At 44.2% G+C, this 26752-nt stretch overlaps 1 protein-coding gene across 5 annotated transcripts in view; it reads left to right on the top strand.

The window, feature by feature from the left end:
* LOC143431578 (CCR4-NOT transcription complex subunit 6-like) overlaps positions 1-26752 on the top strand; it is a 228061-nt gene that overhangs the window by 175199 nt on the left and 26110 nt on the right. The window contains exon 1 of one of the 5 annotated variants that reach the window (XM_076908420.1): positions 9414-9467. The exons of the other annotated variants lie outside the window; for them this stretch is intronic. The gene's annotated coding sequence lies outside the window, so the exon portion shown is untranslated. Of the gene's footprint in view, positions 1-9413; positions 9468-26752 lie in introns of those variants that run through there. 5 annotated transcript variants of the gene reach the window in all.

Genomic DNA, 26752 nt, shown 5'->3' with positions numbered 1-26752 from the left:
TGAGATATTTCCATCTAAGAAATATTATTTATCACGGGAAACCTGGAACGCCACCAGACACGAGCACGCGCGTGTATGCGTGCCTCTTGATGCCAGCGAATTATTGTTGCACGCACACCAATAATTAAACACCGCAGGATACAAAAGAAGTAAGACGAAAATATCTCGAGATAAATCGATCAGAAATGCTCTGGCTATTAAGGCTGTTGAATTTCTCTTTTTACGCTCCAATAAAGGATACACTGGGTGTCGCAAAAACGACCGCCAACGATTGTTTTCTTCGTAACTCGGTAAACGACTCGAAACCTTTTGCGATAAATATTGCCTTTGGATATCACCTTGTCATTCATAACAATTACATAGTCCAACGATGCAACAGCACGCTTTTTGCCGCCACTGCATATCAACTACTTCTCCGCTTCGATTAATTAACTAATCTTCAACGCGTTACTTCGAGCATCGACTTTCATCGTGGCAGCAGGTACACGTAAACCAACTGGCTAAGTTTCTAATGGACGCCACGATAGTTCGCTGGCTGGTTCTAATAGTGGTCAGAATTGTAGAAGCAGCCTGGCCTGTAACAACACTGTAGGGCTTGCTAATCGCGAGATAATTAGATTCCGTAACTAGGGGCCAAACAGTAATCCGATTCTCTGGACCAAGCTTCTTGGGTTAACTGTCTCTTTAGTCAAAGCTTTACGCTTGAGCGTCGCCAGCAATACTCGCGAGAAATCGTCGCGCTTACACGCGCTGCGACCCTCCTCTTTGACGAACAGTTCGACGAACCAAAACACTATCACAGCAGTAATTACTTCTCATTTTCAATCCAACAACAATCTCCACGCGAGACTCTACTAAGCTAAAGTCAGAAATTATACAGAAACGATCAATGGTTCAAGGCGAAAGAGATTAGAACGTTTGGATTAAACGTATTGGCACTGGGTACTTTCGAAGCAATCAAAACCACCGCTGTCAAGAGCCACGTCGAATCTCAGAGAGCACACCGCTTCGTACACACCGTTTGGATCGATGCTAAGAGCAATTAATTAACCGCATATAACAATCAACCCCTCCACGGGCTTCCACTCGTCGGTTCCTTCTCATCAGCGGGCCGTATTCGGCAACGAGCGACACGCCAGCGGCTTAATTAAATAGTCAATTAATTACGCAATTTCAGGGAACTGGATCGAGCGATTAATCAATTAATTAGAGCCGCCAGTTGCGCTGCTGCGCCGTTCCTTCTCCACGGATAAGGAGGGACAACGGGCGCGTGTCTATGTGCCTCGATCCGTTAGTCCTGCTCGCCGTGGAGGAAAAACGATCGCGCTGAATGAGAGGCAGGTCGCCATCACGAAGGCCGACAGGCTGATAGTATGTAGGTAATTAGTCTAGGTTCTAGGAACCAAGACTGGCTCCGGGTGAACGTCACGGGCAACTTGCCCAACTATCTCACCGGTGGTGCACGCGTGTCCGACCGTTTCTGCACGCCTCACTCTCTACCCTTAATCCAGATGAACCGTGCCGCTAAGGTCACGCCTCGCACGCTAATCCGCCTTGTTATTGCGATAGCTGAACCTGATTAACGTCGATCGGATGCCAGTCATTGCGTAGCTATGCTCTACGCAGCGTGTAGCTTGCTCCTTTTGTGCCGTCGGTTTATGGAATTTACAGTGATTTAACCTACATCGAGTTACAGTGGGAGCTTCTTCGTTATTCGTGTGTGTGACGTGATTATCGAGGATGTCGTGAGTGATGCAGTTGGGAAGAAATGGCAAGGTTAGCCCTTTGCGCTTTCTTGTGGAGGGTGATTCGATGTCAGTGGAATTTAGGTTCAGTTAGTTGGGGTTGTGAATGTTTACTATCGATGGTGTCCACTGAGATTCTTCGCAAAATGTTCTCCACACATCACGTAACTATCGAGGATGTCATGATTGATGCAGTTGGAAGCGAAATGGCAAGATTAACCCTTTGCACTTTCTTGTTGGAGGGTGATTCGATGTCAGTGGAATTTAGGTTTAGTTAGTTGGAGTTGCGAATGTTTATTATCGACGATGTCCATTGAGATTCTTCGTAGAATGTTGGTTAAGGCAAGCTTTTTTTTCTTGAGAGACTACATCGAATTATAAACTTGTTATCTAGTTTTTAACCAACCACCGCGCGTAGCCACGTTAAGGAGTACCCAGTGTACAAGATAATCAGTTTCATGCCCCCGTGAACGGTAATTTGGAAAGTTTGTTTCCCGAATAGCAGTAAAATCCAGTTGGTTTTTATTTAGCCGCGAGTATCGCGCGGTTTACTACCGGGATTTCGGCAACAACTTAGCGATACTATTTCCCCGGCATTAACCCAGTTGCAACGCTGTACTCTTCAGGCATCCTCGCGTGTGAAACGATTCCGCATTATCTTACGCAATGGGGAACAATGCGAAACAAGAGAGCTCCTTGCTCGAGGTTCGCGCGGATGATACGTTTCGCCTGCTCTCCTTCCAAAAGTAATATCCCTCTTGAGAGGCAATCTAATTCTCCTCGTCCCTTTTCGCAAATATCTTACACAAAAACGCGAGAATTGAAAAATCCTCTCTGCGAAGAGAAGCGTTTTAGCAAAATTCCTTCGCCCAGTTTATCGACAGCCCACGTGCAACGTGTCTAAGCAATAAAAGACACGGCTGTTTAAATCAGTCACTCGTTCCAACGATTAATCAAACTACAGATCCAAGCAGAGACTGCAGTATTTCAAAGTGCAGTTGAAATGTAACTCGCAATTACTCTATCGTATCGACGGGTATGTGTGCGATGGGAACGTTGAACGATAGAAAAGGAATAAGTCGTCTAGGAAGGATTACAACGCTATTTCATCGAAGACGTGAGTACGTTTGCTCCGGTGTTTTTCAGCCAGTGCTGCCGACGTTGATTATAAACACCGAAAGGAGTTGTTCCCGAGCGGTGCAGGTTGCTCGCCAGTCGCCCATCTCTTATTCGTTTGTTGTTTTTACCGCGTTTAACAGTATCTCTGCCAGTGGCGGCGTAGTCTGCGGCCGGATCGTTTATAAGGCTGATGCACACACTCCAGTTCGAGAGTTTCTATGTAATCGGGCACAGCCGTCGTTTAAAGAGCCGATACGTGCGCGTACGCGCGCGATACACGTCGGCTAAGTAGCGCGTGCGAGAGTCCCAATTTGGTGAAAAGCACTTGAACGCCTTTTGTTGGGAACACCGATCGCGTTGCGGAATCCTCAGCCAGCGTCGTGTCTGCCCGCGATCATCGATAAGCGTGACTCGAGGAAATTCATTTCCATTTGAATTATCCTCGAATAATTGCCGATTGTCTCGAGTTTATCCTCGTAATTAAGCGAGTGATTTGCAGAGCTGAAACAATTCCCGCGAGCACAGAGAGAACACCATAGCGCAGCTCCATTCCTGAGGTTTCGGCTGGCTCTATTGCAGCGGTGGATCGAACACAGATGTAAACCTACCGCCAAACGATCGAGCCATTTCGTTGGATTCTCTCTGCTGAGAGGCATCCTCGGTCCCTGCTTTCCCTCGAACCGGTTCCAGAGCTGATTTTCGAATCTAACGAACCTGTTATCTTTCTAAAGAAGAATCGCGAGCACCAACAGAATCTTGGTCGTCGTACACTTTGCTTGGATGCGATCCTTCACTGTGTTCTCGGTACTTTATCCGTAGACCACGGTTTACTAATTGCACAGTGTGCATTTTACCTGTGAAACGACTGTTATGACGGAAAATCGTCGTCCCAGAGTCTCTTTTTCCAAGACGTTATGGGGAAGGTGTGGAACAAACTTGTTAGCTTAACGACCAGGCGATTCTTTTGCGACGGGCTACGCCCCTTATACTGCCATATATGGCACGAATGGTACGGTAAGTGCTGGCACGAGATGCTTGGCACTAACTACGCGAAATCCTCGCGAGCAGGATAACGCGATAATCTCGCTCGAAGGCTACCGATCGTGCCTAAGTTGACCAACCACGAAAAAGTTCTGCTTCCACGGGTGAGACTCGACTAACACTCGAGCTCGAACAAGCGTACGATGGATCCAGAGTACCCTGAAGACGTTCGAACCTATCATAACGATCCTACGCAAGCTCAAGCACAGTCGGATGATCGAAATCCTTTCCACTGCTTCCTGCGCGACTCTCGACATTGGACGCGAGGATCGAGAGACTCTCTGGTAAAGAATGGAGGATACAGAGAGCCTCGAACAGGCTCTAAAGACTCAAACGTAAACGGCTCGAGGGTTTAGATCACCTTGAGTACTTGATGGAGTCCAGACGAGGTGATCGTCACGCTGCTCTCGATCGTCGCGACTCAAGGAGTTCGAGTTGCGCCACGCGCTCATAAACTCCACCCCAGCGCCCTGTTCGAACCTGTTCGAATCGTGCGTCGACTCTGTATACGTGTATCGCCATTGTCTGGTCGAGGAAAAGTGAAGCGTCGAACGCGTACGCCTAAGCAAACAAGGATAAAGAGAGCCCAATGCGCGATGTTCCCACATAAGACTTCCAACCCGTTGCACTTATCTCTGTTTCCCTTCGTCGATTTAATTGCCAGTAACCGCGGATGTGTAACATCACAATTGGCCAGCCGGTTGTTAAAGATACGAACACCTCTCCATTTTTCGCTTCCCAACTCGAACACCTCCTAGAAACTTCACTCTTGCCCAGTCTGGCCGTGTCTCTATGGGCGCCATAAACCGGGAGGCTAGCCACCCCACTGGCTACCATAAAACTCAGGAACCGTGAACGAAACGCGCCCCGTTATTACTGGTACATTAAAGAGTAAAGTAATTTTAGGCAAAAACCTCGACGTACCGTTATCCACGTACTTCTCTCTCTTTCTCTGCTTTTAACGCTGTGTCTTTGATCGAGAACGAATTAAGAGACCTACGCAGAGCAACATCTAAACAAATAAATACTCTCGTTGCCTCGAGCAAGTCGTTCGTCATCCTCCAACTCTTTCACCCTTCTAATTCTCTCGCAAGAGCTCCGTGATGGAGGGTCACGCGCCCCCACAATCGAGAATCGGTGGATTAGCGATTTGAAACTGCTCGTGGACGACGTTTAATTGGACGCGTGGCAGCGAATTAGGAGGGACGCGGTTCAGAGGCTCCTGGCAATTATTCCAACGGAGGTTGCCCACCGTGGCTGGTGTGACGAAGGATAATCAGTGTCCCTTGTTCTGTTACGTTCCACTAAAAACTCCTCAATGCCCGCTGATTATATACGACCGCAAACGAAGAGCGTAATCGTTGATTCTCGAGGAAGTGCTCGGTTATCCCGGCTGCAGACAACGTGGCACCTACGTGTCCTTACGCGTCGCGATCCTTCCAGCCAGACAATGAACCTACTCTTCATTCTGTCGATCCACGTGCCTGCTACAACAGGTAAATACACTCTGGAGCGGTTGGGTCCATTATCCTCCTGGCTGGCCTCCTCGCGACTTCAATTCCCGCGGCTTATCAAGGGAAGAAAACGCTGCTAAGGAGAAAAGGGTGGAGGCAGGCGAAAGAGAGCTGCATAAAGAGGAACGATGATCCCTTTCCGATAGATTTTCTCTGTCTTTCTTCGTCTTCTCGTCGAAAAGGATCCGTCCAAAGGAAGGCGGCTGCGCTTGCGCTACAATAGAGTTATCGACCTTTAGTCTTTATGTCCTGGCTGTTACGGAACAATGACATTTCAGTTCGATCATTCGTACCGTATCTTTCATCATGGTTTGTTGGTTTTAGGACGTCTGAGTCGCGGTATTGCGAAATGTTTTTTTATCCTGGATTTTAATGGGCGTAGAATGGAACGCGTTGGGTGTGCGAAGATGAATATGACTGAGTTTGTGAACGAGAACGTGAAAAATGTATGAAGAATATTTTATTAGAATATTGAGGAGGAAGTAGGAGATAAATGAATGGAAAAGTTTTCAATGTGACGTTGGAGGGTTTGAGTATGAATGTTAAATCTCACAAATTTGTGTACATTACAATGTGGCCTTTTTCGAATAGTTATCGATACCAGCCTGCATAACAATGGAGGATGAAGAGCTATCGTGAGAGTCATTATGAAGTTCCTACCATGCCATTCTCTACTTCTCCTCGCTATTAATACATCTTATAGAACCTGGCAAAAATCGAACCTCATTGAACGCTGGCGAAAAAGGAAAGAAAAAAAGAAACGTTCTCTATTGTGAAACGTTACGAATTCATGGCCAAGAATAATGGCTTGACACACATCGCGAAAGCGCTCCTTTTGTCGGCTAACGAGTTGAATACAACGACTTTATTGTCTCGAAAAGAAAATGGGGGATACCTGCTCGTGTAGGGGAAAATTTTCAATGCGTCCCCCGGCCAGGAAACTCGTAACACGCGTTCCATTTATCGCTGCGACTCTGGTATTGTTACGAGTTATTGTTCGCGATAATTACTGCGAGGAAGATTGATAGAGGGTAGCTAAGAAGTGAGATTGAAAGTATATGCATTCCATACTTCATAGTACTTCGGTTCACTGACTATTCAATTGCTAAAATTGTGCAATCTGTAGTAATTAACGTATTTATTCGATCTAAGGACTTTAGATATCGAAAAACGGTGAAAACAGAAGGCAAAAGCAACTATTACAGCTTCCTGTACGCGCAACATTTCGTTTACCAATGCAATTATATTGGTACAAGTTATTTCATCAAATGATAGGAATAGAGGGTAGCTAAGAATTGAGATCGAAAGTATATACATTCCACGCTTCATAGTATTTCAGTTCATTAACTATCGAATTGCCAAGGTTGTGCAATCTCTAGTAATTAACATATTTATTCGATCTAACGACTTTGAATATCGAGAGACGATGAAAGCGGAAGGCGGAAGCAACCATTACAGCTTCCTATCCGCGCAACATTTCGTTTACCAATGCAATTACATCGGTACAAGTTATTTCATCAAATGGTAGGTTGCACCGCGCCCGTTAAGAGCATTACGGATATGTTCGACGGTGTAGAGCGTGCCCGTGCAAACGGAAAGCGCGCGCCGCTGTTACGCAAGCCCGTTTTACACATGTCACTCCTATCGGATTACACGTCATTACCCTTCTTACCCGGCTCCATGCAACCATCTGGCCCTTTTACCCGGTTGGTTATCCACAGTTCAGCAAACTTCAAATCGCTGCACCTGCAACGTTAATGGTATTAACGTCGCCGTTAAAACATTCGATGCGCGCCACTGCGAACGATGCGAATATTAACCCTTTGCAATGTACAAGTTTTTTCAAATCGAAACCATTTTCAGTGCATTTATTAATAATTATATTTGAAGGTAATTTGAAGTATATTAATTCTTTAGTTGAGAGATTATAATGTGGAGGTTAACTTGATATTGAATTGCGAAGGGTTAACAAAGGGTGCATATGGGGTGGAATAATTCCTTAAACTTGAAATCGCTGCACCTGCAACGTTAATGGTATTAACGTCGCCGTTAAAACATTCGATGCGCGCTACTGCGAACGATGCGAATATTAACCCTTTGCAATGTACAAGTTTTTTCAAATCGAAACCATTTTCAGTGCATTTATTAATAATTACATTTGAAGGTAATTTGAAGTATATTAATTCTTTATTTGAGAGATTATAATGTGGAGGCTAATTCGATATAGAATTGCAGAGGGTTAACAGAGGGTGCATATGGGGGTGGAATAATTCCTCACACTGTGCGCAACGATTTCTTCGCATCGCGTGTGTCGTTGCGCGAGAGCAAAATTGACGAAACGCTTGTGAGATAGGGTGTGATGTATGGATGGGATCCCTTGTATAGCGATGGGGTGGATAGCGGTGAGTATCGTAATGGTTTTCGGTACGTACGCATGGGGAACATGACGTTGACGAAACGCTTCATCGGGAGTGCGTAGGCTTTCGATGTATCGCTTTTGTTTACCACGAATCCGTGTCACAGTTGCGTGTACCGTTTCCCTGGGAATGACACGAACTTTCATGAATAAAATGGATTGTTTCTGCAAAATTGTCCTCTCCTCTGTTCCCTTTTTTTTTCGTCCATTCGCGTCGCGTGAATTTCGGACGGACCCCCGCTAAAGTTCACTGGAACGGTTGCACACGCGTGTCGATATTCACTTCGAGTTTGGCACATGTTCCGCACTTCGAGCACCACTGTATAATAGAATTGAATAACAAACAAATTTTCACTTGAGAGAGAGAGGGAAAATGAAACTTATTTCGACGCTAGGATTCAATTTTTGTCCCGTGGCCTCGTCTCTGTGGCCATTCGAGGCAGACTGACTACCGTACGAACTCGTGCTTTGTTTACGCGTACATTCTGGAACGACCTCGCAAATCCTTCGACCAATTCTGTCAGTCAGACTACGGCTCTATTGATAGCTCGTTGTCGGTTCGTTTCGCTTATTTCGATCAATTTGTTTTCGAGGAATTACGACTTTGAACCAAAATTTATTTATTTTATCATTTATTGGAGAATCATTTTCTCAACACAAACGAACAAATATGTGACAATTGAAGAAAGATCACGCAAAATCGTTCGTTAAGTAGTACGTGCGTTGCAAAGTAGTACAACCTTAAATTTCTTCTACCAAAATGAAGGATGTCTGCTAGTCTATCGAGCCAAACATTTTCATATGCCTTAAATCAAGATAACTATTTTCATTCCAAACTTTCGTCTACTCGGACTAATCTGTTCTCTCATCATAGCAATTAAAACAAACGCAGCAGAACAATTCGTAATTTGCCAAGTGATTTAGCGCAGCCATAATGACTGCGTAATGGCAGCATTCTTCGTACGCTGTTACAAAATTCCTAAACGATAAATATCCCGCTGAAGGAATAATTGAACTTACGAGACCTATATCATGGCTGGTTCGTACTCTGCTTCACTTGATTTCTTTCGACGAGCAAAAAGGGTGGCCAGTGTTTATTGCGAGCAACGAACCGTGCCAGAGAGAATGAAAGAAAGAATAATCGGGTCTTCTAACTACACGTTGTCGATGGTATATTTTAGAGATCGACGAGGAAGGCAATTAGCTCGATGCTATTTTGCTTTCGACATATAGGAATTAATGCCTATAAAACGAAGTAACGAATAATAGCCAGCGATTCGATGTCGCTCGACTATCGAACGTCATTGCCTTCTCATTCGAAGAAATTACAGAATCAGCTGAGACACCCCACTTAGTCATCCCCTGAATGTATAATATTTCCGCTAAATTAACCCTTTCGTTACGGCCGTGTTTGTCCGGAAACGGTTGCAGCGTCAGTGATGAAAAATCTGGTTCTTTTGTTTTTAGATGTGCGCGTGTTCAGACTATACTAGAGTTCTCGGGATATTCGCCGCTCAAACTCGTTTCTCGACCAACGATCGAGTGAAAATTGTTCCCTGCCTTCTAACCCTGGGCGCATGCTCGAGCGTTTGCCAAGTGTAGAGATGCGAGACGTCGGAGGGTTGCGTTCAGGTAAGGGGAATGCGTTTTGGCACTGTCTTTGAGATAAACAGACGTACGTCGAAGGAGTTACCCTTCGATGGCTCTGAGCGGCAGATATTCACTGAACTCTTGTATAACCAGGCTCAGTGCCATCTTTTGCTCTGCGACGTTAATCCCGTGCTCGCGTCGCGATGCAAAGCTCCGATATTTCTGCCACTTTGCTAACTTCACTCTCAATCTACGACATTCCCTGACTTCCTTCGAATTGAAATTGTTCTACGAATTTTAACGATAGTACGAATCAGTCTAACTGTTCCAAATTTGTCTATATTTGAAAAATAACAGACTGCGAGATGTTTACGCGACTAAACTCACTTTTGATTAAATTCTGGAGCTAAAAAACTTGGCCCTCCACCTGCATCGAGAATTCCGAAATTTTAATAACGAGGTAATATTAATTTTATGAACGACGAGAGAGAGAGAGAGAGACTGAGGTATGCTTACGCACAGTGTATGTCAGCCTTTTATAAAGGATGCACTCTATATTCGAGCCCCGGAATTCTGATGCATAGATTTACCCTTTCCAACGTTACGAGCTAGCTTTCACCAATACTCTCTTACTGGTATTCTCCTCTTGGCTTCATCGTTCGATGCATGCCGATCAATCGGGTACGTACCGATTCACAAAGCCATTCGAACGCGCATTTTCAATTTTTTCGCGAAACGAATATCTACGATAAACTAAATCGTTCGCGAGCTCGAAATCAGAGCCACTTGAAATTTGTCTTCGAACTCGAAAGCTCGATGAAGAGATCGCGAATATAAATCCTGATAACTTCGTTTATTCTCTTAAAGCGAAATAACGTGGTTCCAAGTACTTGCGAGTAAAAACGACAACGAAATATCGAAAGGTGCTCGATGAAGAGATCGCGAATATAATTTCAGGACGAAAGCGAAAATCCTGATAACTTCATTTATTCTCTTAAAGCGAGATAACGTGATTCCAAGTTACGAATAAAACGACAACGAAACATCTGGCTCTCATTGATACTTTACCGTGAATTTCTGAAGAAAGTCAGCGGGGCTAGATAAAGAATAGCGCGAAACGATAATGGCTGCCATCGAGTAACGGATTATAATTGTTTAATCACCGAGCCGCGATATGACACGCCGCGGAGGACTCGTAAAGGCTTCGCACCGGTTATTTACATTCCTAAAGCAGCCATTCAGCGTGTAACGGGTCGTGTTTCGGGCTATATATACCGTCAACTTTATAAGTAATGATAATAATTGAATCACGGATTTTTCGTCGGTGGGATCGTTTGAGAAATTACGGTGCCGCGCGGCACGCTCGAAACATTGATTGCCGCTACAATCGAGCAAACGTACCTCGCGTATAAATATTGTTATCCACTTATATTAACGGTACCACCAGCAGAGAACGCGTACAATTACAACCTGTCGTTACTTTAACCGTTGCTTTCACGCCTACGCTCTAACCATTCCGCAGGCATTAACGATCGTTTTTTTTTTTCCAGTCTCTGACTAAAAACCGTCGAGTCGACTGTGCGACCCTCGTACGAATCGTAATTGCAGCTGTTGGAGGCACGTTTTTTTGTGAATTACGAAAAGTAGATTAAATCCGCTGAATTTCATTCACACTGTGCGAAACCACGAGGATCCGTCTCTCTATGATTAGACGCGATGACGTATGAATCGCAGAAGGTGGGACACACGTCCACAATGTCATTAGACAGTTGCAAATTATTCAGTTTCACGTGGAACCTTGCCTGTAATGACACTTTCTACTTTACACTGTTACGTACACGCAAGTGCCACGACTTTCCCTTGCATGCGACTGCTGTTTGCAGTCCGGACAGAAGTTTATGTTCAGACCTCTGGTTGGCATATTTTTCGTTCGTTTTTTCCATTTAATAATGCGCGAAGCTTCCACGCGGGACCCAACTCGATAGTGGAAGGTTAAATAGGCTCTTCATTGACTTTAAACGGTCTTAATGAGAGCAGCGGCAGTCTGGTAATATGCCTACGCCTCGCTTTCGTTGTCTTTCGAAGCTGGATCGTGTCCAAGGTGGTCGAAATTGGAGAGTTTGCTTCCGTACAATGCTGTCTGGGGAGTCACATTATGCAAAGCATTCCATTCCAGGAAGGCCATAGAATCCAGGAGAACTCGACACCTATTCGTATCCCTTGCGACGAGGACGACCACGGTGACGAGGTTCTGTAACTGTGTGTATAGATACTTCATCTTCAGTGGTGCGTTTAATCAAACGTTTCATTCTTCTACAGAGTTCCACGGTTTTCGTTACTTAGCAATTAAGTCAGGCTGTCGAATGGTTCATATAATGTGCTTGTCTTGACGTAAGTTGGCATTCGAGTGACAGTACGATTTCAAATACAGAGTTTAGAGAAAGGTAGAGACACATTTCGTTTATTTCATAGTAAGTAAGTAACTTAGCACTCGAGCATCAGTGCGATTTTCTAAACGTTCTCTTCTTTAAAGTACAGAGTTCAGAAAAATATGGAGGCACTTTTCATTTATTGCATAGGTTGTAACTTAGCACTCGAGTATCAGTACGATTTTCTAAACGTTCTCTTTTTTCAAATACAGAGTTTAGAGAAAAGTAGAGACACTTCGTTTATTCCATAGGTTGTTCAAATAATCATTTTTACGAGTTCGTCGCGAACATCAAGCAGATTCGTGGATGCAGATGGCACTACTCGAAGAGTCTGTCATCGAGAACACGGTAACGTTCGTTTCACTCCCTTTCTTTCCCTCGTTCTTGTTCTCTCCTTGTAATTATCGCGTGCGAAACCCCTGTATAATGGCCGTCTGGCAATGCGAGTAGCCGTAGCCTAGTAGCTGTGTTCCGTAGCTGAATGTACCGGTTTCGCCGCGTAATGTACGTCCGTCTACGGGAAGGTTCGCGTGGTTCTCCATTGCGTAATTGTCGGTGGTGTTGGCGTCCCTACCCGATGCGGTGGCTGGCTATGTTCGCGACATGGTTGTTCATTACGCCGTACCAATGCGTATACGTAACGCTCTCTCTCGACGAGCAGAGGGTCCACGTACACGGCCACGATATCGCGGAAATAGGAGTATCGAATACCCACGATAGACGGTACGCGAGAGTGGCCTGTGACCTGTCAAGCGTCACCAAGGATTCTGTAATTAACTTCGCGTACTTTCTCTAATTTTTTGCGACAGAGTCGAATTTAGTTTATCGTTCGATCACGTTTTTCTTCTTCAGAAAAATAAAAAGGTAGGGTTCTCCAGCTTATTGTAAAAAGTATAGAATGTCCAAGATCGGTTTTCACGCTCGAGTGAAAACACTGTCGCTTTAATTTCACGATTTTTTTGCAGAGTTGTTCCAGGGAGTTAATAAGTCTTGGCACTCTGTCATCCGGAGCAGGGTTGTCTAAATTAAATTCCAGTATTCCGACTCTTTCATTCAGTCTTTTGTCGAGGCCACGAGGCACCGGTGCAGACCGTCGCGCGTGAAACGCGTGTCTGTCGCGTTCTGCGGGAAGCCCTCGCAGGGAAAGCCCTGGTGACCGACGCTTCGAATGGCCTGTCATTCCAGGATTCTCTCTCGAACCAATTTTCTTTTCTTTCAACCTATTTAAAGCTCGACGACGAGACCAATAACGCTGACACGACTCTGCGTCCCAGACAGTTCCGTTGGTCACGTCCTTATTGCCTCTCCCCTGTCTAGTTACGAATGCGCAATGATATACACCAGTCTGTCACACTTTTACGCGTCTCTGAACTACAACGTGCAACTGATTTGCAAATAGCAGATTCGAGGGGAATTAGAATTAGCATGCCGTGTGTACACGATGAAATCCATTGGAAGGTATCTATGATTTAAAGGCAGAGGAGACGCGATGCGATACCGGAAGGCGGATTATCCGATCGAGTTGGTTAACTCTGTAAGTTCAAGCGGCACAGATTCTACTCTCGCTGGATACTTCGATATGCTGTCAGTTGTACGCGTGGAAGACATCCTTTTGGCCAGGTGCGACCACCTTGGCCCGAATCCTCGATAACTCCCCGCAACCGTTCCCGCCTCAACTTCCCCCGTGAAACGTTAACTATCCCTAATTGCAATTATAGCCGGAAATCCCTGAACGGGGTAACTTCGTGGACAAGTTGCAGGACGTGTTAATATTCTATGAAGGGGCATCGATTAAAGGCGAATCACGGGGTCAAAGTAGTTGAGCCGTATGATGGATCGATGTAAGAAGGAAGCGAGGTAATAACTTATCGCGCGGCTCGATTGGAAATGATACGTGTCGATGATCGAGCCTCGATGATCAATGCACTTGCGTTCATTTATCACTGTGCCAGGGAAACGCTTGAATTTCGCGATTTCGCAGGGGAAATTTGTTGCCATTTTTTCTGTCTGTCGACAAACTAGATGCTACATCGGTATTTCCCGGACTGTTAATAAAGTTGCACGTGCGCTGCTGCTCTTTTATTACAAGTTCTACGCGAGTCGCCATGAATATGCAGGAAACAACAAGTCACGCCTTATTTCCGGAAATAAAGAGCAGTTAATTCATCGTCATGAATAATTCTAATATGCTTCGCGTACGTTTGATGTAATAATCCTAAGAATTTGATATTCAATGGTTTACGAGTTCAGATTATAGCGCGTGATATACTTGAGATATTAAATGCAAAATGTACGATATAAAAGTTAGTTATCGTGACAGTGTACGACGAGAAAAAGATAAAGGAACAATGGATTAAATTTATGCATGCCCTCGTAGTAATAGAAATTACATGTTAAAAATCATTCGTCCGACTAATTTTGCACGCGATTTTATGGAACTTCGCTGCTCTTTATTATTTAAGCTTCTAAAAGCGAACCTAGAGAAATTACCAGGTACAGTAGATTGATATTATAATCGCTAATTATATTATACATTATTTAATAATGTACCTCTTTGCTTTGAATTTAAAATGTAAAACGCGCCGGTTACTCCAACCATAAAGTGGGCACGTTTACTGGCTCCAGAAAGAAGCTAAATGAACAGGAAGAACAATATTACTATGTAATTTCTGTCTGAATTGTAATTTAATTAGTATTTTGATTTTCCGTTCTGCCAGCTATTCAAACGAACGTGCACATCTGAATCATTTTGTGCTCGCGAAACGTCTCTGCAATTGACGAACAATGTAAAATGAACAGTGTCAAATTTAAGCTTACGAACTCGAGCATAAAATCAATGGCTTTGTAGGTCAGGTACATTTGAATTTCGTGAGAAGAAGGATTTCTTTGCTTTTAATATCCGACGCTCTGTTCAGAGAGGAAAATTCGCCAATGCCAGGTTTCACCGTGGTTCGACTTTCTAAACGTGGCGAAACGAAGGCATTTAATTGTATAATTGCGGCAATATCACCGAGATTAGCCGTGTTAACCGGCTCTAGGTCGACGGTTTCAACGAGACGTCTTAGAGAGATGTAACGAGCGCGGCCTCAAACTCCTGTCTTCGTAAATTTTGCAAACAAGCCTTGAAATCTTTGGATCTTAACGTTGCGGTAATTACGCGGAATTAATTCAAACAAAGCAGTTTCTTTTTAAAATTTCATTACCCGCTAATTATCAGACGCGAGCATCATGCGAACAGTGTCTACACCGCGGACTATCGGAGGAAAAATCAGTAGCACAGATAGAGCCAGCGTAATAGCATCAGCGTCGAAGTAACACGAACATTATTAAACCAAGACCGTAGAATATGCGATGTGTCCTGAATTAAATTCTTTTCGAGGGATCTGTCTGACCATACCACTTCCTCTTCCACTTACGCGTTGAATCTCTACTTTCTTCGTTTCTCGTGTTATACATTCGATCACTTATTGCTAAAAATATGGATTTAATTTTAATTATTTTGCAATAAATTGATGATTCTCTTGATAACCGACGCGTTCGTGATTTTATAGCCTCCAAATATATCGTATACAGTTTCTAGTCCATTTTATGATTCAGTTGGAACTTCAGCCCACTGTTTATTAACGACGCTGCTGGAATGGTAAATGGTTGGTCGTCAATTATGGAGAACGTATTGGTGTACGGGATGTCTGAGAGCGAAATATCAATAGGCGTCATATACGTCACTGGATCTTGACGTATATGTTCACCCAGAATACACGTCACTGGCTATTGTACGTAGCAGTTACATACAAGCATCGTATGCTAGTTGTCTAAGCTTTGCATGATTTCATCGTTGAATGCGTTTCAAAGAATGTGTTCGCTCGCAGCTCGATGCGTAACAAATGTACGCGATTTTAATGGATAGACAATCGTAATCGATAGTATTATTACGAGTATCCATCGACCATTGCCGCTTCGTCTACGCCTGTTGGTAATTGAAAATGCGAATGTCTTCGTGCGATGAAATAATTGAGATATCAAACGCCTCTCAGATGGAATTAACGCGCCATCCATCGACTGGAAATAGACGCGTCCTGTTAATGTACGTATTATCGCGTTCCATTATTTTAAACATTTCTAGCTGTGTACAGCCGGAAGCTGACGCGTGGAAATTGACATTTACTGCTCGCTAGATCGCTGAATAGCAAATTTGTTCGCCAGTCGCATTAGCGACCAATTTACCACGGTGCTCAACCTCCATTCACGATCACCGCCCCGTTGCACGTCCACTCGATCGACGTTGGTGGCGCTTTATGATACGCGTTGAATAGAAATTACTTCGAAATCCTTACTCGATCGCGTGCATCCAACAATGTTCCTCTCCACGTACATCACGACGCTTCGCGTACTGCAATAGCTTACACCATCGAGCAACAATGTCCAACGGTCCCCAAATACGCGAAAAATCGAGAAACTACGAAAATACGCCGATTCCGTGGAACCATCGGTCGATAAACCTTTTTGTCCGCGGATTGCACGGAGCAAAGCAGATCGCAACTATGACCCGGTCGAGCAAACACCGGATTCGCACGAAAGATTAAAACACGGCCGCAGCCCAGCGCAAAACGTGCCGAATCAATCGTAACCAAGCAAATAGCCGCGAGTGTTTCCGTGTTGATCGTGCCACTCCGATAATTCGCTTCGATCGCTTTCGTTTTCACTTGTACATGCATCGCGCCGATTCGCGAGCACCGTCGACGATTTCCCGCGGAAAACACGCGTTTCTGAAAGAGGGCCTCGCGCAACGTCAGACGATCGATTATCCGGTTCTCGAGCGATCAGGACGGTCCAACCGGAGCAGAACGGTATTATTAGTCACGACAAAGGTAGCCAGCGATAACTCCGCTCGCGCTTTCTTATATTTATAATAATTACACCTCGCATCTTGATAGCCGTTCCCTCCGCCGATATCTGAACAGGGAACTCTCTTAACCGAGACAGGCTGCTGCGGCTGGCCTCCTCCCCCGTTTTTCTCCTTTTTCCAATCGCACCCATTGGATGTACGCCCATCCGCGCGCGCTATCTCTTATCGCTAATAAATGTTCCCTTTCTCTCTGCCTTGCGACGAGCCAGACGGAACGTAGGAAACGCGGTGAACGATACCAGCGATAAAAACTAACATCTTCCTACTCGATCATTGACACATCCGAAAATCCTCTCTCTCTCTGCTCTGGCGTTCATTTCGTTCGCGTTCACCTTGTATTTTTCTTACTAAATATCCGGTTACTCGTCGATAACCGTTATCAGGGGATAAATTGTAGGTACATAAACGCTGCGATAAATGCCTGGTCTTTTTTTCTTTTTTTTTTTTTTTCTTTTGGTGGAGTATAGAACTGTACGTCTTTATAAGTGCGCACGGGTTCGTAGATCTTATTGGAATTAGTGGTACGAATTGCCAGTTCCGTTTAACCGTGTTTCTTCTAATGGAAACGAAGCCCAAAGAGTATATATCACTGACGTCCAGCAAGAAATCTTAATTGAGAATTTTCGTTTACCCGTGCCTGAACGCGAGGAACGTTTTTCTTCGTAGAGCGTGTAATTATAGTAATATTTTTCTTAATCGTCGACTAACTATAACCAATGGGATGTACGCGATCGGATAATCGATAAGTCGCGCGATAATCGAGAGCTTGTAAATTTCACGGGAAAATTATTTTCGACTGATTATTTGGAATATTACGCGTTTCACGCGCGCGTTCGATTTAAAACGAGGCGCATCTCACTGTTCATACACCGAGCGAATGATTCAATCTATTTTCCAGCTGTAGGCATTTCCGCGGCGTTTGCTTAGCATTTATTCTTTCATAAATATTTAACGTCCAATCGGTACGACAATTTTCATATAAATTGCTTTTGCTGTGTTTCAATTTTATCTAAACGAGCCGATAAAAAGTAGCGAAGTTCGAGGATACGCGCACAGTATGTATTCTTCCATGCATACTCGCGTATGGTTTAGTTGCTCGCGATACGTTATTAACTGTTGAGTCGAGGCACTAAAACTGCGGATCTTTACAAACTCAAAGACAACCTTTACCACCTTAATCCCTATACTTACAAGAATAAGTGTAATAAAGAAGGAGATAAGTAACAACCAGGAGTCCTCTAACGTAACTCGTTGTACGCGATCGCACCACAAACTCGTTCAAACCCTTCTAATCTATAAAAAACCATTCTCGCGATCGCGACAATCGAGTAACTTTTTCATGGTCCGAATAAAACTGCTATCGAACGCATAAATCCTCTCGAAGAATATTAAAGAGTAATTCACTGTGTACCCGTCTTTATCTTATCGTTGGACGAACCGAGTTGTTTTGACCCAGCCAGTTCTCCTCGATATTAACCAGTTAAGTGCGTTCGACGTGTATACTCGTCGTGTAAAATAAAAAATTACCATTCGCTATAAAAACTCGAAATCTCAATAAAATGTAATAAGAATATCGTTTGGTGGTATGTTTCCTTTCTATTACCAATACGTAAACTATTTTCTTATTTTTCTTGTTTATTATTTTTTCACAATTTCCAAGCTCACGGTAAGAATAACGTATTCAGAAACGAATTGTTAGTTTATTCGACGAATAGAAATTGTTCGTAAAATGTGTGATAGAATGATTTGCTCTGCGTTCGACGTGCATACACGTCGTTGCTCGCTTTTAATTCCGCACCCTGCGCTGATCTTTTGAAACTAAATTCCACGGTTAACTGGTTAATCCAGGTTAAAGTCCAGACTGGAGGCACCCTTCGACTCTTCGAGACAGTGAATTCTAAATCGAAGCGAGCGAGTTTGAGCCTCGATCGAATGAAGATACATAGGAACCCTGCCGGAAAGTGACGCCTGGTCCGTGTCGTTCCAGAAACTGTCGAGCGTATCTTCCGTATCGCTTAGCTGAAAGCAGCGCACGCGGCTCATAATTCATGATAGAGAGAGAGTAGCTCGGATACCCGCGATTCCACGCGGTATCAAGCGAAACGGCGCGATCGTATATTAATGCCCGAATGCAATGTGTACTTATTATCGAGCAAAGTAACCCTTGGCCTTGCTCCCATTAAACTCTCGCGAGTGTCTGCTCGGTTAACTAGAAAGCAAGAAAATGCGTTCCTTGCTCCCATGAAGGCATCGAGGAGGCCTCACAGGCGAAAAGATAAGCGCAGATAGAGAGAAACGCGAGAGATCGAGGGAGAGCCGTACGATCTACATCTCCTCTCCATTGGCGTAAGCCGCGACGAGGCCTTACCAGCCACTATCATTATAGGAAAGCGGTTAGCCGAGTTATTTGATAATTATACCGAATCTGCGTGCGCCTCGGCAATTATTTTCCACCGACCCGTGGGAATTAACCTGGCCTCCTTAATTCCACGGTTTTCGAGCCGCTTCGAAAACCTACTTCGCGTAATTCAGCGCACTCTGAACCGTGGCTATCGAAATTGGCGTGTAAAACGCGACTTTAATGCGAAACAATGTTTGTTTGTTAACGATTATTTCCCGTTGCTTGGGATGAGAGTAATTGCTGCCTTCTCGTGGGGGTAGAATTTTTGATCGCTTTCGAATAGCACCGTGTTTCTGATGCTTATTAATAGTGTAATCTAGCAGGAGGGAAGATGAAGACTCTCTCGTCTTTTTCTTCTCCATCTGGGTCGACGGTGAAACTTCCTCTCGTGTACTCGGGACCCCGGGGTTGTAAAGCCCGTACCGTAGCCAGAAGACGGTCGATCGACTACGGCCCCTGAGGGAGGAGAACTCGAGCTAAGTTTGGGATTCGAACCCGGATCTTTCGCTTACTGGTTGACTACTTTGATCAATTAAAGTATCGAGCAGCACGAGGCCTTTTTTGAACACGAAGAATGCCAATCACACCTTGCAATATTTTTTTAAGGACTTCATCATTAAGTTAAGATTGTACTGGGTAATGCGTATAGTATAGAAGAGTTGCTAAGGTTTTTATTTTGAAGAAGAAGATTTTTGCCAATCCATGAACAGAGTTCACATTTTCTTCTCTCATCCCAAATCTACTTTGACTTCTCAAGATCCTTTCACGACCGCAAATTGTAACAGAGCTAGTGAAGAATCGACGAACAAGTGACGACAATAGAAAGGAACAAATTTCATTGCTTCCCCATTAACTGGAAGGGCTTGCTTTTGTGCAGGGCGACACGTTCGATTCTTCGATGAAGCCTTCAGCGAATCATTCCTTGGATACACTTTTGGAGATCTAATAACCCCTTTGAAGTGAATCTCCTCTTATCGTTTCTTTTCATCGACGTTCAAAGGAAGAATTCTAAGAAGATTCAATTCGTCGAATGTATAAAACCACCTCGATGCACTTTTAGAACTGCAATTTGACTAATGAATTTAGTAACTCGAATAATCTCTCGCCACTTGCGATCATTGTTGCGAGATCGCACGCAGAGACAGTCAGAGGATGTTGGAGGCGTCCTAAGTTTCTCCACGTATTGTAATAAGCGGCACCGCAAGAATATCAGAAAGCAGAACGATTCGCGGCCTGTGTCTCGAGAACTCTTTATCCAGCTTGATATCTTGTCGCGATAAATCATAGATATCCTATTCAACAGCAAAGACGTTCCGTGATTTATTGCGTTCGCACGTACGTCGCGAGTTTCTGTGTTTCTCCAGCTTTATCTCTCTTCGCTGCTCGAGATGTCGTGCACTTGACTGCGTAACGAATATATAAAAGTATACCACGCTGAGCGATAGTCTTGTAACTTACTGTTCACGAGATGAATCGAAAACCTCGAATATTTTTTCCATGCAAAGTTTAATTTAAAGAAAGAGAAGGTTTTTCGAGTTTCAACCTAAAATAGAGTGTCGCACGCAAAGGCAAAGCGAAATGACACGAAGTTAAACGCAGAATTTTTAACGAAATAAATGATTCGCGTATAGATAATCGAATGATTGGAATATCAAACGCGACTCTCGCGCTTCTGTCGCGGTACAAAACAGGTGACCACCGACGCTCGAAGAGCATTCGCGCCAACGGTGCAAGCTGCACAGGCACGGCTATCGATTAACATGATTAATTAACACGATTGCCGCGCGCCGTGCAATTTCGCCACCCACGAATAGCTGAAAATAAAGTGCATTGACGAATCAGGGTGCAGAGATTGTGTCGCAATCAGCGGGTCGATAACCGGCGGCCGTTAATCAGCCGAATGGCCAGCGAACGCCAAATCGTTCGCAGCTGGGGGATAAAGGCAACAAAAACGTAGCCGAATACGCACGGCACAATTTACACGACTCTCGTCGACGTTCGTGTCTCTGATTCGCGCAGTTGAATCCGTATCAACTTCTGCTTTAATTGGCGGATCGTTTCAACGCATTAATTAACTGATGCCATTTCTCCTGCCGGATGTTTGCCCGTTGTTCAACGAAGAACCGCGTTCAGCTTGCATATCTGTAAAAAGACAGGCAATTTTTGTCACTTCGACACACTTTTAATATATAATAACCATGATCGTGTAAGAATTGGATCTCTCATTCGCGCAGATGAATTCGTATCAACTTCTGCTTTAATTGACGGATCGTTTGAACGCATTAATTAACTGATGCCATTTTCCCAGCAGGATGTTTGCCCGTTGTTCAACGAAGAACTGTGTTCTGCTTGCATATCTGTAAAAAGACAGGCAATTTTTGTCAGTTCGACACACTTTTAATAATCGTAACCACGATCGTGTAAGGAATGGATCAGCGCATTTGCTAGGCAAAAACTAGAAGGCAGACGTCCGTGAAAATAATATTTCCGTTAGCCGATTGGCGCGCTGCATCCTCGTACTCCGAAATGCAACTTGTGGCGAGCTTGTGAACATTCTTCTGGCGGTTCGTCGAACGGTACAAGCGAAACATCGAGGATTGCATCGAGAGAGGCGCAGGGATATTTTTCAGCAAATCGAGGCACGGTAGATATCGGTGGCGAAGCCTATAATTCTGGGCTTACCAGCGTTGTTTTGATTTCAATTTCGCCCGGGGGGATTCAACGTGTTGCCCTCGCGTACGGTTATCCACCTTGTCGTGGCTCGCCTGCGCACAGGCAGATTTGCATTCCCCGCTCTCTGCAACTTTGCCTCGTTTCACTCTCTAGGATTTATGTTATTTCTGAGCTTTCCACCCGTGCACGACTGGCGAACGTGAAAGTTCAGCGACACGGATGGAACAACCAGCCAGGTCCAAGCGAGATCCGCTCGTAGGGCAGAACTTTGTTGACACCGGATACGTAATACCGGTTCGACGATTCTTTCTTCCTTTTCGTTGCCACTTGCTTGTTGGTTTCTTCCACTCGGTTGGTCCCTCGTACCCAGCCAGACCCAGCAATATGCACGCTAAAAAGAGGAACCATTTGCCACAACCGCGCGCGCTTTCTCTATCATTTCGCGTTCCGCCAGGAAAGCAGCGTTTCATCGAATGGTCTGTTATCTACGGTAATAATTCATTTTTCGTGGGGCTGTGTCTTCAGTCGAGGGACGATCGGTCCACGTAAAGACCCATTTATGGCCAGAACGATCCGAGCAGCGATCGATAATCTTTTATCATTATTTCTCAAGGTTTTCATCCAGCAACGGGTATATCTTTCGCAGCGCCTAGGCGAGTGCGCGAGGATCTTTAGCGGTAACGATAAAACACTATCGGTGGAGCCAGTCGAGTATAAATAAACCTTAACGCGCAAAGTAGCCACTATTTAATAGACCGTGCAAACGACGCTGGGTAATCGTTCACTCTGTGGATTGAAACGGCAAATGAAACCATAATCAGTAGACGATTTATCGATGTGTACGACGATGTTCGTCGTGAAAATAAAGATCGAAGTAATTTTCACTGCTCGTCGGTTTATTTGAAAATCTGATTTATGCCACAGGTCAGACATTTGTTTCGATTCGAGAATCACCAATGAGATATCAGAAAATTTTCAACATAACTGGTTAGTGATAAACGGTGTAAATCATGTTATGGCTCGCTGTAATAAGGTTTCGACCTCGTTTATTCGAATTCATTCGCCACGTGGGACCGAATTTATCATCTTCGAGGCTGGTTGCAATTTATCGGTGGACTCGTTGCAACCATCTTGAGAGGATACACGAGGATATTTGCATCGAGGGCTTGTGCTACGTGCAGCCGTGTAAGTCTCGTCGTGTGTAGGCTACTTAAGTCGTAACAGTGTCAAGATACAGATGACACGATAGAATGGCCAGAGTCAAATGGGTCTTCCACGGCTCTGCTGGACAAGCACGTTGGAGAAGCGACCGCGTGCGGCCAGTTCGTCTCCTCTGCGCCTCGAGATCGTCTCTGAGTCTCCAGGCACGCGTCGTGCTAACAAGTTCTTGACTTTGCCAACAAAGAACAGGGTTGTATCAATGATTCTTGTCCAGCAGCTTGGAATTTAGATTCACGGTTCGCTGTCTCTGCTTTATGAATCTTTACCATTGCTACACGAGCGTTTGACGATTTTTTAAATTCGTACTTTCAAGCACGCTTTCTTGGCTTACGTCTGGCGTTGTTTGAATAGATCAAGGCAAGAGAAAGAAGGAAGCGTTCGTTGGATTCGAGTAGAACGCGATGGCAGAGTTGGTGGGTAGAAAACGAAATTCTGCAGGATGGATACGCGGCTCGAAGCAGTTGCCTTCATATGTACAGCCCAACCAAGTGCCAAACCAGAGTGATTCATCGTTGCGTACCCGTGATAACGAAAGCAATGCCCCTCGTTGGTCGTACACGTCGGCAAACGGATCCTTACAATTGATGCATAGGCGCAGCGCAAGTTATTATACCGTCCCGTCGAAACGGCGAATCCTATCGCGTTCGTGCACGGTTGCTTCGTTAGAACGAAACCTGTTTCCTCGCTGGCGTCGTCGATGTAAAGGCAGATGATCTTGGAGACATTCCCCGCTTCCTGTCCGATATATCTAACTTTTAATTGGACGACGGAATGCGTCGTAAAACAAAAGCGTCAAACGTGAAATATATCTCAAAATACGAGGGTCGAACAGCTTTTTGTCGAACTCTGCTCTGCACTTTTCAAAGTGAAAAGGCCAACGAGTCATTTCTACGATATATAAATCATTTTGTGACTTTTATTTATGCAGAAATTCCTTATGGTTGAATACGTACGAATATTTATTTTTTGTGAGAAAATCTTATCGAACTGCCCTTTCCTTCTTTCTGTACTTCTCTGCACTTTTAAAAGTGAAAAGCCCAACGAGTAATTTCTACGATAAATAAATCATTTTATGATATTTATTTATGCAGAAATTCCTTATGGTTGAATACGTACGAATATTTATTTTTTTTTTTTGTGAGAAACTAGATCGTCACCTGTGTACGCGTTGGATTATCATAATGTCGACGCGAGCGCTCGTGTTGAGCAGGGGTGCAGAAAAATGAATGGATAGAAGCGAGAGGCGAACGGAGAGGAGAGCGCAGAGTGGAAAGGGTGAATGAATGAAACCATTGATGCAATATATTTATGTGCTCTTCGTAGGCAGGCCCGCATACCGATCGGCACGAGCAACAATCCGGAAAATAGATAGAACGAACAGAAGGGTGGATTATACCGGTTCCTCTGGACGATAATAATAAAGCGCGCAATCTTATACAATAAATCTGTGCTGATGTTCGTGTACAGGGAAATATAATGACATTTACCAGTCGCTGGGAGCCACGTCTAAATCGATTTTCGAATATCCTATAACTTTTCGATCAACATGAGCTATTACATAGATCTATGTTAAACCTGACTGCTGAAGAAACAGCCATCCATTAATTGCTCTAATGACGAGAGCCACGAGTTGCTCTATCAGACAGTGACGCGTCTAAATTCGAGAAATTGAAGCTGATGAGGCGGATAAATTGCTCTCCCGCTTGATCGCGCCTCCTTCGAGTATGCACGATGCATTTGTCGAGAGAAATTTGAACGGGTTACTTAATTGTTCCTGGCGGAAGCTACGTACGACGTCTCTTAATGTGGAGCGTTCTCGAAAAAGTGTCTACGCTCGCGTTCGCGGCGTCATTCGGCTCTTCCCTCGTTCCTCTTCGCTTCACCGTTATGTCGGAATCATCCGTGTATGCATGTGCGCGCGGGTAACGCGCGTAGATAGTATATATTCAGCTTGGCAGGGATTGAAGCCGCGAGTTGCACGAGGGATCTCGCGTAAGCAGACTCCCCTGCCAGCCGCGCTACTTGAAATTTTCAAGCCGGAATGATTTATGAGGAAGCCTCGTCCTCGCCGCCAGTCGACTCTCGACACATTCGAGAAGCATACATTTTAATCTTAGTCACCGGCACACGGTCACGGGGGCGTTGCGGAATTATACGCTCGCGATCAGAACGTCTTCCGTGTCGTGCTTGGTCTACAGGGCGTACCACGTGAAATGTTACTGCTCCTGTCTTTTGAAACCGTCGCGGACATCGACTTGAATTTATCTCTTTGGTTCGACGAAAATTACTGTCCAACTTTTGAAACTAATTTAACTGGTTCGCAAGAGGATGCGTCTTTTAGCATCCCAGCATGTAAGCATCGCTTGTTCTCGAGAGAGGTTTTGTATCGAGCTTATTGTCTTTGACAAAAAAAAGGATGTAAACGAAGGCGCAAAGGCTTGTCCTTCTGGAAAGAATGGAGAAAGGGGTGTGGTGCAAGGGGATAAAGAAGAATGAGGCTGCAAGTTGGTCCATGAGCGCGTGTGGTTCGAGAAATTGAAGCTGACGAGGTGGATAGACTGATTTTCCTTAGATTCGAACTGTTTCTGTCCAATTACAAATGAAATAGCGACATAGAATTTAAGGAAAAATAAGTTTCCTTTTTTTTTTATTTCTCAAAATTACGAGAGACCCTCGTTCCCTCTAATTGGCTGAACCAGAACATCAGCGTTAACCAATCGGATTATTTTTCCGATCGTCAAACATCGAACGCAGATTTCTCGTAAACAGAGAGCACATAAATTGGATAAGGAAACAGCGGCTATTATTAGTCGAGTTTAATTAAAATTTTCTTGTCCTAGTTTCGTTCGAGGCTCTCGTTAACGTGGATCCTCGTATAGCCAACTTTATTTTCGCTGCTACAGTTATTATTATATATTTTTGACCGATACTTGTCGTATAAATTTATGTACCTTTCCCTAATTGAATCGTTAATGAAGTGCCGTTTATCGATGGCCTCTTACGAGATTTGAAATCAATAATTCAGAGCAGCAGCCATAAACGTTTAGAGCATTGCGAGCACCGAGTCAAGCACCCTCGCGTCTAAATGCAATTATTTTTCGCTAATTAAATCAGTTACGATACCCTTGCTATCCTCATTTAATTAAAGTCTCTAAATTATCCGACGTACAAGAGAAATTATGCACACACGCAATTCTGTTAATATTTCTCGAATTATTATTTATTTAACGATGAAATCCTCTTTTTAATATCGCGTTGGTCGAAAACGTATCGAACGATTTTCAAAATTCCGTCGTAGTAAATTCTGGGATATTTCATTAAACGCGAAAGGTGATCAGAAAATACAGGAAACGCTGGGTGTTACTATAAACAAACAGGCGATGACGTTGCGTGATGCAACGATGCGTTAAACCCCGCACGTAGCGTATATATCTGCATCAATTATTTGTCAATTGATGTAAATTCGATTATGTGCTTTCCCACGCAAACACAGCTCGCGGATGCCTAGATAGGCTTCAAATACGTTATGTATTTAACAGATTGAACGTGGCGTTGATTATCCCAACCTACGCGATTGAAAGAATCCAGCTTTTATCTATCATTCGATCATTGCGCGCGCTTCATCGTGACTGCACAAAATGCAGCTTTAATTTACGATACGCGTATACGTATTTAGTATACGCGCACAAAAGTCTGT

This window comes from Xylocopa sonorina, chromosome 18 (assembly GCF_050948175.1).
Source record: "Xylocopa sonorina isolate GNS202 chromosome 18, iyXylSono1_principal, whole genome shotgun sequence".
Classification (NCBI taxonomy): Eukaryota; Metazoa; Arthropoda; class Insecta; order Hymenoptera; family Apidae; genus Xylocopa; species Xylocopa sonorina.
Note: the sequence above shows the minus strand (reverse complement) of the source record. Positions and strands in the feature narration are given on the sequence as shown.